Here is a 20,087-nt window from a genome sequence, read left to right on the forward strand (position 1 = left end):
AATGCTATATGGGGAGCGCAGAAAAATTCAGACTGAATGAAAACAGAGACAATTCCCTTAGGTGGGCGGTTTTCTGAAAATTTGGCACAGAAACCACTTATCCATACTAGATCTTGCCCAGAAACCTTAAAAGAAAACCAAACAGAGCTGCTCTGGCTGAAGGCTGTGCCCTTGATCCCTACTCTCTGCCTTCCTCGCTTAAGGGTCCCTGCAGCAGGCTCTGCTGACACATGAGGTCTAAGAAGCAGTTCGAAAATCAAGAAAATCATCTTATGCTAAAGTTTCTCATCAACCACTCCCTAATAAAGATGACCCAGAAACTATCAGACTCTTTTGTGTAATTGACTATGTATTACAGTATAAGAACACTTAAACAATTCTCACGTCAAGATAGACTGATTCCCTAATTCTTCATCAATTCATCAGCCCTTTCTATTTAAGTCTTCCTTAAAAAATATACTAGGCATTATAGGGCTTTCCAGGTGGTGCAGTAGTAAAGAATCTGCCTGCTAATGCAGGAGATGCAAGAGATGTGAGTTCAATCCCTTCATCGGGAAGATCCCCTGGAGGAGGAAATGGCAACCCACTCCAGTATTGTTGCCTGGAAAATTCCATGGACAGAGGAGCCTGGCGGGCCACAGTCCACGGGGTCCCAAAGCATCTGAGGTGACTGAGGGACTGAGGACACACCCATAACTTGCATAAGCACTTGTCCCAGAAGGATTCTACATGATCTTCAGAGTTAAAAATGTGAGCACGCCTGCAAGTGCCTGTGGCACTGAGACAGTGGGTCAGTTTTGGCTCGGTCATCCTTGGCTGTGCTTAATACCCAAAGAGGAAGAATCCTCCCTGTTCCCAGGCAGAGCTGCAGCCTGGACAGCGACAGAATGCTGGCTTGCACAAGAATGGCCTCAGTTGGGCGATGCTGGAGCAACGTTGCACTTAAACTGGCAACTGCAATTGTGGTGAGCAGGGCCTGGTGACCCCTGAAGCATTGTGACAGGTCTTATTTACTGAATGTACTTAAAACTTTTCAGAGGTTTCAATAGGTTACCCTTCCTCACTTGGATGCCAGTGGCTGCAGGGAAGATGAATGGGATGTCTCTTCTGGCTGTGTGGAAAATTATGGCACAAAAGCACATTCTAGAACTATCCTGACCAGCCTGTCACCATCAGCCACATGTAGCTTTAAGCTCTTAAAATATGGCTAGTCTGAACTGAGACATACTTTAATTGTAAAGGACACACCAGATTTCAAAGTAGGAAAAAGAATGTAAAATATCTCACTAATAATTTTTCCTATTGATTTCACGTTAAAATGATATATTTTTGGTATGTTAAGTAAAATAAAATATATTACTAAAATTACTTGTACCTTACTTTTTAATTTTAACACTAGAAAATTTTAAATTACTTCTGTGGCTCACATTTATGATGGGTATTAAATTTCCGCTGGACAGCACTGTTACAGAACAAATAGAATTGGAGCTGAAGTTATTAGTCCCCCTGGTCTTATTTGGGATTTTTTTTGGTGAAAAGGAGAAGATTCTTTGTTTTACGGATGAAGAGAGAGAAAACAGCCTCGTCCTTTTGAGTCACTGATGCATCAATTGGGGTTTGAGTTTCTTTGTGGAAGCAGGAAATACCAGTGACATTTCATAATAAATGAAGGAGATGTGGACTAACCCAAAAATGCTCTCAGAATGAGCCTTCTGTTGCCTTGGGCCATGGTTAAGAACTGTGTTGAGTCCTTTGGTCACTCTGATTCTGTTTTGTTGCCAACATGAAAAGGAGAAAATTATCTAAACATATATTTTTTTAAAGGAATGTGGGTACTGACCATCAAAATGAACTCAGAAGTGTTGTACATGATGAGGACTTGTCTTAACTTTTATTCAGGGATATATCCTCTTATATGGGCTTCCCAGGTGGCACAGTGGTAAAGAATCCATCTATCAAGGCCGGAGACAGAGAGGAATTGGGTTCCATTCCTGGGTTGGGAAGGTCCTCTGGAGGAGGAAATGGCAATCCACTCCAGTATTCTTGCCTAGAAAATTCCATGGACAGAGTCTGATTGGCTGCAGTCCATGGGGTCACAGAGAGTCAGACATAACTGAGCATGCACACACAAGGCTTCTTATATTTAGGTCTAAACCTTTATGCAGAGTACTTTCCTCTAAAACTGAACACTACTCTTCTGGCTGAAGTCCATGAATTCAGACATGACATTGAGTTATTCATCCCTCCAAGCATCTTCATTTGTCATTTCAATATATTTTGAGAGTCTGAGTAACATCATGAAAGTGAAAGTGAAAGTCACCGAGTTGTGTTATGAGTAACGTGGTAGATTCTAAGATGGAGTTTACATTACACCATCTCATACTTTCAACAGCCTTAGTTTTTTCATTTGTTTACTTAATACATATTTATTGAGCACTTATTATGTGCCAGGCACTCTGCCAGGCATCAGATGCAATAGGAATAAAAAATAGAATAAGATCACTGACCTCCTAGAAATCACAATCCAGTGTGGGAAGTGGACACTTATTAAATAATGTGTGAGAGTTCTGAGGCGCAGAAAGCAGGAAGAATTCAAAGCCCAAGTGGAAGGATAGATAGAAATGGTACAGCTCTTCCAGATATAATGGGGGGAGAGATGCCCTAAATCCAAATAGCTACCCCAAAAAAGCCAGTGTATTTGATATAAACTCTATGAGGAGAACAAATGTAGCCAGGATGCCTAACACATCCCCATCTACATTATCTAGACATGAAAACCATTCTTTGGCCACCTGATACAAAAAGTCAGCTCATTGGAAAAGACTGATGCTGGGAGAGGTTGAAGGCAAAAGGATAAGAGAGCAGCAGAGGATGAGATGGCTAGATGGCATCACTGACTCAATGGACGCTAATTTGAGCACACTGGGCATGTAGCATGGGGGGTTGGGATAGGGTGTAGAAGGGGAGAGGGATGATGAGACCTGAAAACCCAGCCATTGGAACTTTGCTACTGGAAATATTCAGTAACAATTTTGACTTGGAGAAGATTGTAGAAGTGCAGTGGCAAGTATTAGCAGTGATCTGGATTGTATTAGTAAGTGTGAGCAATGCTAGAACACCATGACCAAGGTCAGTCTGTCAAGGAACATTGCTCAAACAAGTTCCCCAGTTTAGAAGAGGAGTTAAGGACAGGCAGTTCCTAGGTTTTTTTTCTGCTTTAGGTCAGTATTGCCCCAAGTGATTCTGATATACTTCCAGAAAAATTTCTCATTAGATTCAGATATCTCCTGGATAGATATATTTTGTGTGTGTGCAGCTGGGTGAGGGGCTGGATTAGGAGCAAACACTTCAGAGACTTCGCAGTGATTCTGATATGCACCCATCCCTTGAAAAGTACGACTGCTCTAGGAATGGATGGGAGAATTTCAGTGATCTTACCACCACAAAATTAGAAAGACAACAGGGGGCAGGCGATGACAGACAGAAGAGATACAAGTCATGATCATGACCAAGTTTGTAAAAAGAAGACAGTGCTTTAAACAGACTTTGAAAGAAAATCACATTTTAGAAAGTTGGAGGTAACAAGAATACAATATGTAAAAACTGTTTAGTCATTTAAATTTATAAAACATTTTAATATCTGATATATGAATATATTTATATTATAAAATATACAATACAGAGTTTATATTTTAATATATAAATCAAGGCTGTAAAAATGTATTTCTTCTAGTCTCCAAATAAACACAGTTGACCTTTGAAACACCACAGGAGTTAGGGGTGCCAACTTCAAAAGTTCACATATAACTTATAGTAGGCCTTCTGTATCCTTGGTTCCTCTGCATTCATGCTTCCTCATCATTCCATGTCCCCAGATTCAATCAACCATGGATCTTGTAGTACTATGGAATTTACCATTGAAAAAAATGTACATTTAAGTGGACCCGTGTAATCCAAAACTGTGCTGTTCAAGAGCCAATTGTATTCTCTATACTTTGTATATCTTGCTTACCAAATATTCAAATTTATAATAAAATTCATTCATCAAGTCATTCTAACGATTTTAAAATCATTGGTGTAATTTTTGGTGATAGAATTAAATGATGCTCCTTTCTTAGCTGAGATTTTACATATAAAGTTCTTACAAAGACTTCTCCATTAAAGTGAATCTCTCTCCAAGAATCATCCAAGAGCAAAAGACAGTGGCCCTTTGTTATAACCTTATTGACAGAAGTTGGAAAGCCAGAGGAAGAGAGAAAAAAAAAAATGAGAAAGAGAAAATGTATCTATCACATTTCTAGTTACTTTAAATTTGATGGTTTAAATGCTGCCCTACGTGCTTGTACTACAGACACCTGATCCAAACAACCTGATAATTTTGCTGAGTCACCTTGCTTTGGCCTCCTTTGCTTTCCTTCTTCTCAGGAGGAATCATCCTCCCAGGGCCACTCTTTTCAAAACAAACCAACCAATTCAGCGTCCACACCTCTTACCAACTCCCACATCAGGCTTTCACACTCCTGGCCATGATCCAGCAGCCCTAGTCACTGCAGGGCCAGATGTGAGACAGCTGGGGACAGCCCCAGTGCTCCAAATGCTGGAATGATTCAGCTTAGTCAATCCCAAACCTGTCTTCCCTGCCTCACCTATTTCTTCTCACGGAAAATGTGATAAAGGCTTTTGCCCACAGGTTTTTCCCCTCTGACTTCCCGGTGCTCCCCTGTGGCCCTCAGGGGCATGATGTGTATTCTCCCACTTGGGATCTGCCTGTATAATAAACTATTTTTCCAACGTCCATTGTCTCCTTACCTGTAGGCCTTATCATCCTAAAAAATAATAAATCTTATTAATACAAAAGTGAGTAGGAAGAGGGGTCAAGGGAGGTGGTTATCAGCCAGTTCTAGCTACCTGAGCTAAGAATGTGCATGGTTCGTCTGCTTTGTCCCCTGAAAAAAGGGTGAGATGTTTGCCTCTTTGATGTCCATGCAGGGAATAACTGGGGCTGGGATGAAAATGACTGGTTGAAGCCCAGCTAATAAGCAGAACAAATGAAGAAAGGGAAAGAAGAGGGAAAGAGAAACAATGGTAACTGCTACCAGGCTCAACCAGTGCCAGTGGAAGACGTGCAGGACCAGACAGGGGCAGAGATGGGAGGGCCCAGGAATCTTGAGGTTCCTCCGTGGGGAGAACTGGCCAGAGGCCGTGGGAAGGAGACAGAGAGGAGGTTCCCACAGTCACTTCTTGCATTTCACATTCTTTGATCTTTGAAAGGGATCCCAAGTAGATCTCCTCCTCATAGACACGGTTCAGGAGTGGTCAGTCCCTGCAGGGAAAAGTTTTCCAGTAAAGCAAATTGTCCTGATCCTCCCTGAGTGGTTGAAGCCTCACTTGTGCTCTCTTTGCCCCAGGATTCTCCCAGATTCTTCAGCTGTCACCAAGTTCCTCCATAATGTGATGCGTGATCTCCCTTCTCCCAGCCAAGGACATTTGAACCCCAAAGAAATCCCTCAACACCTGAAACAAATAATAGGATCTCTTCAGCAGGCCTTCCAGTTCTGGGCTTTAGTGCCCACAGCTAAACAATTTTTAAAAATCTTGGAATCAAAGCAGTGTGTGGTTTCGGAGGATAAACCACATGTGCTGAAATTCATTAATTAATTTCAGTACTTATCACATTTATTATTATTATACCATTTCCCAACTCATGGAAAAATATTTCAGTACTTAATAAGTAGTGTGCCTGTATTGACATATGCCTCCTGAGTATAAGCCTTGGTTTATTCTATTTAAGAGCAATAAATTCAGCATTCTAAAGAAAGAAAACTTTCATAAACCTAACCAAAGAGATTTTAAGCAAAAGATTTGTACATACATATAGAGACAAATTGTGTGTCTACACGCACATACATACGTATGCGTATGTACACACACACACACTAAATTGACACTACTTTAAAAGTATCAAGTTTTCCTGAATATAGAAATCTCTTTCTTTTCACAGATTCACAGTTTCACAGTCCCAGTGGTAGAGGCTCTTCATGCCAACAGAAGTACTCTTCCTTGCCGCATGAAAGGCTCTTTGTTGTTATGTTCTTGCACTAGTTTCCCGTTGAGCATTTTGCAGAATCCCACAGTTATTCTCCACTCTATCACAAATGAAAGGAAAGCAAGTGGTACTTCAGAAAATTAGTACAATTGGTAGAAAAGGAGAGGGGAATTTGTAATAATTTTACATTATAACATTATAAATTCTCTTATTTAAAGAGAATTCAAAGTCATGTCTTTCAAAATAATGAAGTTTCTGTGAAAGTTAACAGTGCTCTTTGAGACCCTCTACCTATAATTAACTGTGTCCCATGATTCCTTGGGGACCAGATTAGTCTAGAAAGGCTCAAGATGCGTGAGTATCCGGGCCCACAAGAGGGTAGAAGACATCAATTTCCCGCTCCCTTCCACCTTTAGTTTGGTAACAGTGCCACGATGTACCTTTAGGGAATCTCCTCATTCTTTGCTCTCTTGTCTGTTGGTATAGTTGTGGCTCACAACCCCTGGGGCTGGTAGTGAGTTCCTGATCCCAAGCCAAACTCATAACATTCAATCTCAGGATATTAACTAGAACTTTTGTAAAAGAAATTCTTTCTCTAAAGCTGCCCAGCTGATAAGACATAAGTCTGAAGCTTTGGTGAACACTTTCATCATACTTCTGATAAAGCAGAGCCAAAGATGGTAGACACAGAGATGTGCCTCTTAGGTTTCTCGTCAGGGAAGGACAAAATGCCCAGTTACAGGGACTGTGGTCATCAGATGGTCCAAAGGTGTCGACTGCTTCAGAGTCTGCCTCAGCTATGGAGATCTGCCTCACCTGGGGTCATGCCCTTATAGCTCAGTCCACATTAGTGACAGAACAAGGTCGCATACAAAGCCTGACTACTTTGACTAATCTTGGGAAAGGCTTCACAATAGGTTGGTCAAGGTTTTGCAGAGCCTGTATCATGGTTTCACGTCTCCCTCTGCCTTTCCCTTTATGGGTAATAGCTTGCACTCTGAGCTCCATCTCAGCATCTGCTTCTAGAATACTCTATCTGGGGTAGGTAGAAGAAAGCAGATGACTGATTACTTACTTGGAAAATCAGTTATGGCTGAAATAAATTTTCCCTCCAGTAGATTGAATCAATAAAGTAGCAACTGAAAGGTTCTTGACAAAACAAGCTCTATAGATCATAGCACAGAATTTTCATGGGAAATTCTGATAGCTGGTTGTACCTGAATATATCCTATTTTTAGAATTTCTAGCCACCAGCTCTCTCACTTTCCTCAAACTAATCTGATAATCCATCTTAATCTTCTTAGGTTTATGAGGAATGAAATCTTGACACCCAAATTACTGAAGACTACCTAAATCATTAATGAAAGAAGGAGGACTTGAGTCGAGAAAGGTCTTCTTCCAAAGCCTGTTGTAGGCATCAAGGGAAAGAAGGGCTGTGAGTTTGTTTCTAAGGTAAGGAAACTCTGAGTCCAGATAGAGGGAGCTTAGAAAGGCAGAGACAGAGAAATGAGAGTATGACCTCATATTCAGCCCAAATTTATATTTACTTCCATCCATAGCTTTTGTCTCTTTCGACTCTGTTCTATAAAGCTGACTATAATTTGACTGTACCCTTGCTACTAACTAGAACACTTACAGCACTCCTGTCTCCTAATGGAGCTCAACAGAATGACTGTTGAGTACCACCTACATTACTGACATAAATAATTCAAATGATTAGGATATAGTTTCTGCTCTTGAGGGGTTCATAATCTAGTGTGTGCAATGTGGGTTTGTAGTGCAGTGTTTGTATAGGTGTGACAGTGTCTACAAAACAATGGTTATAATAAAATGTAACTATGAATGACTGATGATTAATTGACCATAATTTATAATAATTTGGGAATGGTAGGTAGGGAGAAAGAATGGGCCTTGGATGGTTTCAGAGCAAAGGTAGCAGTGTTTAAAGCAACATACTGTACTCAAGGAATACCAAACAGCTCTATTTCACAAGGCCGTCAAATTCAAGGGGTTGACAAAAACTAGCCAAAAAAGGCAGGAGTCAAGTCATGGAGGATCTTGGATGCCCTTGCCTAATAAGGCATTAAATGTTTACCTTTTAGATAAAGTCTATATCTAAAGATATAGACTTGAACAATTTTATACAGAAGAGGGACATGATCATAGTTAAACTTTAGAAAGATTATTTTAGGGCAGAGGTGGATTCAGGGCAAGACTGATTCACAATCCTGAGTGAATCACGAGTGACCACATCATGGTTGCTAAACAGGCACACTTTGAAACTGAAAAAGGAGCACTGTAATCATTCCGCTCAGAAAATTGGCATGAACTGGGATCCTTTCTGGAAAACTAGATGTATGTTTATACCACTTGAAGGGATTTAAGGACACTGGGATCATTTACAAAGTTTCTGAAATGATCTAAGTTGGAGACAAACACCATGGAAGCAATAGCAGTGGGGATAAAAAGGAAAGATGGATTTAGAGATAGAAGATAACATTGGGGATCTTTGATTAATGATTGTAAAGGATGAAGAAGAAGAGAGACCCTCCGCTTTCGGCTGTGACATGTTTCAGGTTTGGAAGATGTCCCATCTGTCCATACAATAAGAAAAAACTGAACAAATTGAAAATCTGTGACTTTCCTTGGACCTGTCAGAGAGCTGAAGTCACAAGGCAAACCTACACCCCCCAATTCTAGCAAGACAGAAGAACCCAGAGTCATAGCTGAGATATATTTACTGGGGGAGGAAGCCTCTAGAATTATAAACTAGTAGGAACACAAATTGTAATTTTGATGAATTACTGGAGACTGAGTGTGGGCTAGCATGTGAGTGAGAAATTCCTTAAGGGCACTGTCGTAGGGGGACCACCCACACATTCATGGGTTCTGCTTCCAGAAATCCCACCAGGTTTTTTTTTGGTGTGAAAAACCAAGAAAATCCCTTTATGGCTTTGGCAGGGAGAGGGAAAAACTTCAATTTACAAAAGGTTCAGAGATCCACTGTTTTCTATAATAAAGCTCTATGTTCAGAGGAGGAAAAAAAAAAAAAAAAATTGCCCTTGAAGGTAACAGCCCAAGAACTCAAGCCTACTAAAAGACAGATTTGTTCATAGGATTAGAGACTGTTTTCCCTTCCCATATCTTACCACCTAACCAGCAAGGATCCAGAGTAATAACAATGGATTATTGGTTAAAAGGCTGAGTGCTTCTATCCAAGGAAGAGTTCTTATGGAATCCCAAAATGAATGAGAGACAAAATCAAGGGTACTAGAGGAAGTTGAAGCCTATAGCCAAAACAAACAACACAGCCCAATCTGACTCCTAGCAGGTGAACATAAAACTTCACATAAAAGCCTATTTATTTCAATTCTTAATATACACTACATCATAGCTTTCAAAACTAAACTACAATGCATGTGAAAAGGCAAGAAAAAAATAATTTGAAGAGACAAAACAAGACTCAGAATGATACTCAGATATGGCGTAAACTTGGAATTATCAGTCAAGAAACTTAAAATAACTGTGGCTAATACATTAAAAAGCTCTAATGGAAAAAGTAGAGAGTACCCAGGAACAGTTTGATGATGTGAGCAGAGGAAAGAAAACAAAAGGAAAGTATATCATACCCATCTATATACTGGATATGATCAAGGAAAGAATCAACGAACTTAAAGGTAAAACAGGAAAAACAATTAGTGTGATTACTCAGGAACAGATAAGCCTCCCCGTGTTCCTTCTAAATAGCAACATTGCATGAGATAAAAAGAAGGGAAAAAATCTATTTTATTTTGAAGTAAGCATCAAAAGAACTTGCTTTGATGGGATTACAAAAAGTCCAACTTGGGCTGAGAGTTACTTACGTTGAAAGCACCACTGCAAGGGAGGGAACAGAAAAGAAGTCAGTTCTTTCATGCCTTTCTCAAGAATTGCGGGGCAGTGCTGTGAGCGTCAGCGGCTACATTCAGCTCCTTGGCTGGGACACAGGCAGGGTCAGATCCACAATCTCAAGTGGCTCCAGAAGGAATAAAGAAAATGCCTTGTATTCAAGAGCCACCTCTCAACTGGACTTCAGCATTGCCTTTTCTGTTTTTCAGGGGTAGAGAAATCCAAATATGTTTGAGAAAATATGTATATTCCTGTTGTGAGGGGAACGTGGCTTGATTCATCCTTGTTTATCAGGTCTCCAATTCCAATTTCCCCAATTGGAAAGGAAAAAAAGCAGATAAAGAAAGATTTCTGTGAAGCAAGGTGTTTTTTTCTCTTTCTCTCTTTTTAAAAAAACTGAATTGTAATAGAGGCCAAAGCTGACCTTGGATGTTAAAAAAGTATTGGGATGACAGAAAAGGTCTCTGTTGAAGAAGTTGTGATAGATATGCTTCTGATTTCATCCACTCTGTTGCCCACAGACAATCTCTTGTTCAAAGCCCTCCCCAAATTTAGCTCTGCTATAAGACTTCCCCATACAATCTCAGCCCAAAGTCACCTTCTAGATTCATAGCCCTTATCACTGACAATGCTTATTTCTAGTTAAATATTTGTGGCCTTGAGTTATCACTTGGGTGTGTTGGTTTGAAGTGACTTTGAAACTTTCTTGTGGAGAATTTCAGCAGAAAAGTTAAAGAAAGTATGAACCCATCACTCAAAGAAAAGTTCAGACCAGCGATATAAAGATGGAAATCTTGAGAAAACAGGTGGTTATTAGAACCAAAAGAATGAATGGGAGTATATAAATAAAGGAATGTAAAGCAAGAAAAAAAGAGAGTTTGAAGAGAGTTCTGAAGAACACCATTAGTTAAGAAGTACCTAGGAGAAAAATTAGTGAAAAATGTCAGGAAAGCAGAAAGAATGTTGCTTTTTTATATGCGTTTAGTTTTCCGAGAGAGGAAGATGTGTTATTGGTGATTTCATTATTTTCCAGAACATCTATGACAATTCTTTGCATACAGTATATGCTCTAAATATTTATTTGGTGCAGAGGGAATGGGGAATAAATTCACATAAATATTGCTTTTATTTTCCGTTTGATTGTTATGTTCTTAGCAATCATCCTAGTGCTAATCCTCTTCCAGGGTATTTATCCCATCTTTTCTCAGAAGACTGTGAGTGGCCACAGAGGTTGTTAGTGGCAGACTCTCACCTCTAGGGGGAGCTCAAGGAGAGGAGCACTGAGTAAGGGTCACGTCTAAGTCCATATAACAGTGAGAAACTTTATTTTCTTGGGCTCCAAAATCACTGCAGATGGTGACTGCAACCATGAAATTAAAAGACGCTTACTCCTTGGAAGAAAAGCTATGACCTACCTAGACAGCATATTAAAAAACAGAGACATTACTTGGCTGACAAACGTCTGTTTAGTCAGAGCTATGGTTTTTCCAGTAGTCATGTATGGATGTGAGAATTGGATTATAAAGAAGGCTAAGCGCCGAAGAATTGATGCTTTTGAACTGTGGTGTTGGAGAAGACTCTTGAGAGTGACTCAGACTGCAAGGAGATCCAACCAGTCCATCCTAAAGGAGATCAGTCCCATTGGAAAGATTGATGCTGAATCTGAAACTCCAATCCTTTGGCCACTTGATGCGAAGAATTGACTCCTTGGAAAAGACTCTGATGCTGGGAAAGATTGAAGGCAGGAGGAGAAGGGGACGGCAGAGGATGAGATGGTTGGATGGCATCACTGACTCGATGGACATGCGTTTGAGGAAGCTTTGGGAGTTGGTGATGGACAGGGAAGCCTGGAATACTGCAGTCTGTGGGGTTGCAAAGAGTTGGAAAGGACTGAGCAACTGAACTAAGTCCATATTGGGTCACGGTAGTAGGTAGTAGTGGACTGAGTTTTTGGTGAATTAGAAAGGGATTAGATGAAAAAAAAAAAAAAAAAAGAAAGGGATTAGATGGAATTAACCTCCACTGGGCTGAATCTTTAAAACTTCTGAAATCACATCTTTTAAAACAATTCACATGACAGGGAGCAGATCTACGCTTGACTCTCACTTGGAAAAATCCCTCTAACCTAGAAGAACTAAACAAAACATCAGGGTAGAATTCAGGAGTTAAAAATAATGGCCAAAGGGAGACATATGCTGACTGATACATTTCACTCAAGGCATGTGACTCTGAGTGTGTGTGTCTTCAAGAATTTGAACAACTTTGAACCACACACAAACTTAACCACTTCCCCCTCATTCTCTACCACCCCATTCATCTGATATCTGGCCCATGTCACAGTCATAAATTTTTATCTTTTTGAAGACTATAGGCAATTAAGTTTTCAAATATTGTTTAAATTTGTAAAAGTACATTTTTACAATTTACCCTCTCAAAGCCTTCATGATTGAGATTTAAGTGTTCAATATCTCATGAATTCTTGTATTTATGAGATGAAAATAAACAGCTTTTTTTTTTTTTTTTAATCAGGAAAAAAAACAGTTCATTTCTTTGGAGATGTTTTGCTCCATGGAGCGAAGCTTAGCAGGATAGGCAGATAATCCCATGCACAGGCCACAGAATTTGCCGCAGTCTGTTGTAATTCTTTTGCTTTTGAGTTCAATGTCTCCACTTACCACGTCCACCTAATCTGAGTTGAAATCATGGGAGCATCCTTCTTAAAGGGAATATGTGTGGATCCTTCTTATGGATTGTGAGTCAGTGTTTTATTATCACAGCTGATTCCCAGGTGGCTCAGTGGTAAAGAACCCACCTGCCTATGCAGAAGATGTGGGTTTGATCCCTGGGTTGGGAAGATCCCCTGGAGAAGGAAATGGTGACCCACTCTAATATTCTTGCCTGAAAAGTCACCAAAAAATGTATTAGAAAAGGCAAGTAAAATCTGAAAACAAAGTATTCAGTGCAATGTGTCGGTCAAACCTTGTTACTTTTTTTTTTTTTTTAATACTTGAAAAGAAAGGGTGCTGAAGTGAAAGCCTTCGCTGTAGTTCTGAGATCCCTGCCAAGGTAGGAGACTTCACATCCCAACACAAATGAGCATTCCAAAGCAGGAGGGATTAGGCAACCTCCACAAAGCAGGCACCCTGCCATTGGTTTGGATTTCCCAGTGTAAAAAGCTCTTCTCTTCTAAAAGGACAAATATTTCAGGACTCACCATGGGTAACTGGGAAAACAGGGTAGAGAAGGATCTTCCAAATGGTAAACCGCCTATTTGTTTGATGATTGTTTTGCGAGCTCAGTAAACAAATCTGTTTTGTTCACCTATCCAGTCAGAAAAACATTCATTAGGTGTCTACCACCTGTGGGGCCCTGCACCTGCACAGAGGTGTAAGACAAGGCCTCCACCCTAAAAAACTGATATCCTAGCACGGCTGGCAAGTGAGAATGGATTTCCTCTTGCCACCACGGCCCACAGCAGTATTTTGTTTTGAATCTGTCTGCTTGAGAGCTTCCTGAATTCATCAGTAATAATCTCTACGATAAGTACACGTTTCTAATACTAGTTCCCAGGTATGAGGCATTCCAGACATATTTTTAAATGGTGATTTTCAGAGTCCCATGGCAAAGATTTTAAATGGATTTGATCAAAAGTCAAAAGGAGCCCTTTCACATGCTCTTGCTGAGAAACTTGGCATGGGGACTGTACCTAATTGAGAGACTTTGTTGGCTGCAGTGTGTTGGCTTCAAGCCCAATCACAGGACCCCTTGGAACAATGAGTAAGGCCATTAGTTTGCATGCCTAATCCCAAGTGACCTTGCAAGAGTTTCCCTCTTTCTTGGGATTTGCAGGTCCCATGGTTCTGTAGCATGGGAGAGTGACATGTTAATCCTGCTTTTCTCTCTCTCATCCTTATAGATTGCTACAAGCCACGGACTGTCCTATAAATGGAGACTGAATCATTTCTTTTTTTTTTTTTAACAACTTGACAGTGAAGCTTACATCAGAGTATGCTAAAGTTACTTGTGCTATTAACTTTGAACATCAATCTGATTGTAATATTTTCTTTTGGCCTTGGTAATAACTCCCCTCCTTTTTAAAACATAGCTTTATTAGAAATGCACCCCACTATAACTGATTTAAATGCTATCAATTAATTAAAATTTTTCCTTAATTATTATTCATTATCCTTAGAGTCTTATTACATATTGGTGTATGCTTTTTATTTTTCAGTATCTACTGAGTGACTAAGCAAGTGTAGTAACTAGCTGTCTTAAATACACCCAGAATATTACTGACTCTTCAGAAATTTCCTCTATAGTTTTGTCTTTAAAACAACAAAACAAAACAAAGAAACAAATAAATTCCATACAATAAAACCTTTAAAAGCAATAACATATGTATTTTTTTCTTCAGGTAAAAGTAAAACCTAGGCAAGTATAAATTAACAGAACCCCATTCTCCATTACCATGGATTGACTTTGACAACGCATTCTTGCCAAATTGTTCCTGGTTGTATGGAAGATATTTCTACAAAATAACTTGGGAGAAGCATGGGAAACAGTTCTCTAAATAAAATAAATATATATGGTTGTCTAAGATCATTAGCAGCTGGGTTATAGTAAGTTTATAGGTTCAAAATGATGGAAGCAGACTGTAAAGGGGGGTTATCTCAAGGGTTTTTTTTTTTTTTTTTTTGATGAGAAAGTCCTCTCCCTGAAGCCTGGATAAGTTTGACTAACTCTTCCTACTGAGGACTGATTTCCAGTGAGCTGAATGCCATTGGAGGGTGACCACTGGCACAGAGATAGACAAGAAACTTTAAAATCTTGCCTTGAACTGTTATGAATTATACCTGCAGTCCATGAAGTCACAAAGAGTCAGACATGACTTAGCAACTGAACAACAGCAATAACAGAACACTTGTTTAAAACTTGAGGAAGAAGCCCCAATCTAGGATTGAGAACCATGGGTTTGTTTAAGAAGAAAACAAAGTGAACATTATCTTGAAGGTCTTTTTTTTTCTTCCTCCAACTAGAATTAACATTACTAGCTTCAGTGAACAATTATGTCTTTTAAAATACATATTTTAAAATTATTTAACCTGAAACAAATGTAGACATGGCAAGTGTTTTCTCATTCTGCAACAAATAACCAGTTTTGCCTGTAACATCAAAAGCCAATATTTCTGCAAAAGCTATAGACTTACTTTATCCACACACCCAGTAGTCCTCCCCCAAACAAATCACATCCTGATTTCTTCCCCCAGCCCCTGCCCCGCCTTCCTCCAGCAGTGGAGGGTTAATCTTGGACCAAAAATAAGTCTCAACACAAGTACAGCGTTAGAAAGATTTCACATTACTAGATTCAAAAGTCCAGTTCTATAGTCAAATTTATGTGGTCTATATAAATTAGCCTTCTGCTGTTTGTGATAAAAAATGAAATTTTCCTCCTTTTTCAGTGCTAAATTAAAAAAAATGTACAAGTTTGACTAAAAATTGAATAAAAAATCAGTAAAGAAAACTGAGTTTCTTCACTGAAAGGTACATCAAAGAAATTCATTAGATGCTTGTTGAGGTTTAAAACCAAAAAGTTAAATAACAATATAGAGGTTTATCTTTTGAGGTACTTAGGTAAATAACCAGGAAGTACTGAGTAAGGAAATACTATTTAAAAGTGAAATATTTACTGATGGCTCTTGCATGTTAAGTCATCAGATGCTGACAGATATGGTAAAAACTAGGCATTGTTCAAATATCCAGTTGCTTTAATATTTGAAAGAACTGGGTGCTTGCAGTGTAATCTCCATTTGTTTTTTCTTTTCTAAGAATTTGTAAACTACTCTTCCAGGAGTTAAAACAGTCCAGAAAAAACAACAAAAGAAAGGACTATTGCCTATTTATAAATAGAGAATCTAACTACAAGAAATTCCCTTAAAAAGACTGTGTATCAAGTCTCTTCACATCTTTAGTGACAGATGTGTACCCTCTGTGGACAAAAACCAGGCAGCCTGTTTCTGCTCACCTTTTATCAGTTCAGACACGTCGCTGTTCTTGTTTCCTCAGAAGTATGTAAATGAGTAATGCTCCACCTCACTATAATTAGTGTCCTTATCTAATAAAGGTGCCAGGGTTCAGCTCTGCGCCCTAGCTGAACTCACAGCTATTTATTGGAGGGGAAGGCCGGGTACTGTCATCAAGTTCTGCTCAGTGATTGCTGCCACCCTGTACTAATTCAGAGATTTTGACTGTCTCATATTTCAAGGTGGCAAAAATGGAATCCATTACTTTGGATTTTGACTTATGACAAGTGAAAAGTACTGTTAAATAGATAATAAATTATGAGAATTTCTGAAATGGTCACTTTTTTTTTTTTTTCCCAGCTGAGGCCAAGAAAAGTAAACCAGAAGACAGCCTTTGGCAAAATCTAAATACCTAAGCTTTATGATCACCCACTCAGTGGGCATGAGTTTGAGCAAGCTCTGGGAGTTGTTGATGGACAGGGAAGCCTGACGTGCTGCAGTCCATGGGGTCGCAAAGAGTCGGACGTGACTGGGCAACTGAACTGAAGCCTTTTGATCACCTATCTGAAGTAGCTAGGTCTCGTTTTCCTGCACCATAGTAACACAGCTTTTAGTTTGGAACTTCCTATTTCTGCATCATAGTTATTACTGTTGCTCTTTGGTTTAAAATTCCTTCCTAACTTTTTACTCTCAATTTCTAACTCCTCTTGCTCATTTTCAGTTCCATCTATGGGCACTGAAATGTAACATTCCTAAATCCCTCAAGCTGAACTTCTGGATTCACCTTGCCTTCTCCCAATGTTACAACACAGTGTTACAACAGATTTTCCCCTCCTCCTCCATAGATGTTAGACCCCTGCTATCCACTACAGTAGCTGCCAACCACATGTGACTACTGAGCCCCTGAGACATGACTGCTCGATGTTAAAATGTGCTCTAAGCATAAAATGCACACTGGATTCCAAGTAATTAGTATGAAAAAAATAATGCAAACTATCTTAATCGTTTTAATATCAATTAAGGCTTCCCAGGCAGTGCAGTGGTAAAGAATCTGCCTGCAATGCAGGAAATACAGGTTCAATCTCTGGGTCGGGAAGATCCCTTGAAGGAGGACGTGGCAACCCACTCCAGTCTTCTTGCCTGAGAATCCCATGGTCAGCAGAGCCTGGTGGGCTACAGTGCACAGGGTCGCAGAGATTTGGACACGACTGAGCAAGCATGCATGCCACATGCATTGAAATGGAAATTTGGTGACTATATTAGCTTAAATGGACCTTAGTAAAATTATTTTTACATGATTCTTTTTATTATTTTTAATATGGCTACCAGAAAGCTTTAAATGATCTACTATTGGACAGTGTGGGTTAGAATATGAATACCTGGATACTGTCTCCCTACGATCTCATATATTCCTTCCTTATTCTGAACCCTTTTGATACAGCTCCTTTTCCACTTGAATTTCTCACCTCTAAGTCTGCTGTTTCACATCTATACTGTAGGCTCTGGGAATCCTCTTACGTTCTCGTATTCAATAAGCATGCATTGAAGGCCTATTTGGTATCAGGTATTCTATCAGGAACTGTAGGCAAGCTTGAAACTGCAGCATATTTTGGAAACCACAGGTACATTCCTATGACTTGAAATGAGGATGTAAGGGGTCAAATAAGGAAATACAAGGCACTCAAGGCAAAGCAGCCCCATCCTGATACACCTCGTGCCCCACACAATGGAGTTCAGCTTTTACACAGTTGGCGGTGGGTATCTACTGCGGAGTCTGAAATGATGGAGTCATGATAATCGGACTTATATTTTTTTGAGAAAGTTTGGTTTAGAGCAGGATAAGAAAAGAATTAGCTGTCATAACAGTAAAAAAAACATTCGTGAACTAAAGGGTAGAACTGAAGTGGTGGCAATGAGGATAGCTGAAATCAGGTTTGAGAGTCACACAAAATACAGAATTTGTAGAACACACCGGCAATTTAGATACAGATAGCAAGGGGATGAGACAGGTCGAGGATGAGAAATTACCTAAAAATTTTTTGGATTTGGAATATAATGGTACCCTTTACCAAAATTTGGAATGTGGAGATTGTAGCACCTGACAAATTTCAAGTTTAATTCTTTGATTCTGGACTTCTTAGGGGATCCCCAAGTGAAAGTATGTGATAGCAAGGGATGGAGGCAGATGGTTGTTGTGGTTTAGTCATTCAGTCATGCCTGAATTTTGTGATGCCAAGGACTGTAGCCCGCTAGTCTCCTCTGTCCATGGGATTTCTCAGGCAAGAATACTGGATTGGGTTGCCATATCCTTCTCAAGGGGAACTTCCCAACTCAGGGATCAACTCACATCTTCTGCATTGGCAGGCAGGTTCTTTACCACAGAGCCACCTGGGAAGTCAGGAGGAGGATGGTACATAGGATTTAAATATAGATTAGCAATATTTGTGGTATCAAAACATGGAAGTTGAAAAAAATAATTTTTGGATAGAATGGAAATTAATAGCACAGACTCTGTGAATCATTTTGTGCATGCATGCGTGAGTGTTTGTTTGTGTGTGTGTGTGAAAAGCTAAAAGGAAAATATATAAGGTTCTATATAAGTATATTTACACAAGAAAAAGTCCATGTCCTGAAATGTAAAATGATCACTTCTGAGATATGGGGTATGAATGATTTTTCTTTTCTTATTTTGGCTTGGTATAGCTTTCTAAATTGTCTATAATGGACAAGTATTACCTTTTACTTTCTTCAAACATTTTGTTTTAATTTCAAAAAATATAAATTAGTAAATAAACATTAATAAATATTAGTATTGTTCAAGTCAGGCCTCTTTGGACAATACTGAAATGATTGCAGTTTAAAGAAAACATTTTACTTCAACTACTTCCAATATCATCGTTCAGTTCAGTTTCTCAGTCGTGTGTGACTCTTTGTGACCCCATGGACTGCAGCACACCATCCTTCTCTGTCCATCATTGACTCCCGGAGCTTACTCAAACTCTTGTCCAGGGAGTTGGTGATGCCATCCAACCACCTCATCCTCTGCCGTCCCCTACTTCTCCCACCTTCAATCTTTCCCAACATCAGGGTCTTTTCAAATGAGTTAGTTCTTCACATCAGGTGGCCGAAGTATTAGAGTTTCAGCTTCAACATCAGTCCTTCCAATGAATATTCAGGACTGATTTCCTTTAGGATGGACTGGTTGGCTCTCCTTGCAGTCCAAGGGACTCTCAAGAGTCTTCTCCACCACCACAGTTCAAAAGCATCAATTCTTTGGCACTCAGCCTTCTTTATAGTCCAGCTCTCACATCCATATATGACCACTGGAAAAACCATAGCCTTGACTAGACAGACATTTGTTGGCAAAGTAATGTCTCTGCTTTTTAATATTCTGTCTAAGGAAGTCAGAGGATAAGATGGCTGGATGGCATCACCAACTCGATGGACATGATTTTGAGTAAACTCCGGGAGTTGGTGATGGACAGGGAGGCCTGGCATGCTGTGATTCATGGGGTCGCAAAGAGTCGGACACGACTGAGAGACTGAACTGAAGTTGGTCATAGCTTTTCTTCCAAGGAGGAAGCGTCTTTTAATATCATTGTTGCAGTCACCATCTGCAGTGATTTTGGAGCCCAGGAAAATAAAGCCTCTCATTGTTTCCATTGTTTCCCCATCTATTTTCCATGAATTGATGGGCCTGGATGCTATTATCTTAGTTTTCTGAATGTTTAGTTTTAAGCCAACTCTTTCACTTTCATCAAGAGGCTCTTTACTTCTTCGCTTTCTGCCATATGGGTGGTGTCATCTGCATATCTGAGGTTATTGATATTTCTCCCAGCAATCTTGATTCCAGCTTGTACTTCATCTAGCCTGGCATTTCCCATGATGTACTCTCCATGTAAGTTAAATTTGCAGGATGACAATATACAGCCTTGACGTACTCCTTTCCTGATTTGGAACCAGTCTGTTGTTCTATGTCCAGTTCTAACTGTTGCTTCCTGACCTGCATACAGATTTCTCAGGAGGCAGGTCAGGTGGTCTGGTATTCCCATCTCTTGGAGAATTCTCCACAGTTTGTTTTGATCCACACAGCCAAAGGCTTTTAGTCAATAAAACAGAAGTAGGTGTTTTTC

The 20,087-nt window shown here is 39.7% G+C and overlaps 1 long non-coding RNA gene across 2 annotated transcripts in view; it reads right to left on the minus strand.

The window, feature by feature from the left end:
• Positions 1–16,060, minus strand: part of LOC122422575 — a 93,189-nt gene extending 77,129 nt beyond the window's left edge. For both annotated transcript variants that reach the window (XR_006263882.1, XR_006263881.1), the window contains exon 1: positions 15,957–16,060. This is a non-coding gene — a long non-coding RNA (uncharacterized LOC122422575). The remainder of the gene's footprint in view (positions 1–15,956) is intronic.
• Between the last annotated feature and the right edge of the window lie 4,027 nt (positions 16,061–20,087).

This window comes from Cervus canadensis, chromosome 20, assembly GCF_019320065.1.
Source record: "Cervus canadensis isolate Bull #8, Minnesota chromosome 20, ASM1932006v1, whole genome shotgun sequence".
Taxonomy (NCBI): domain Eukaryota; kingdom Metazoa; phylum Chordata; class Mammalia; order Artiodactyla; family Cervidae; genus Cervus; species Cervus canadensis.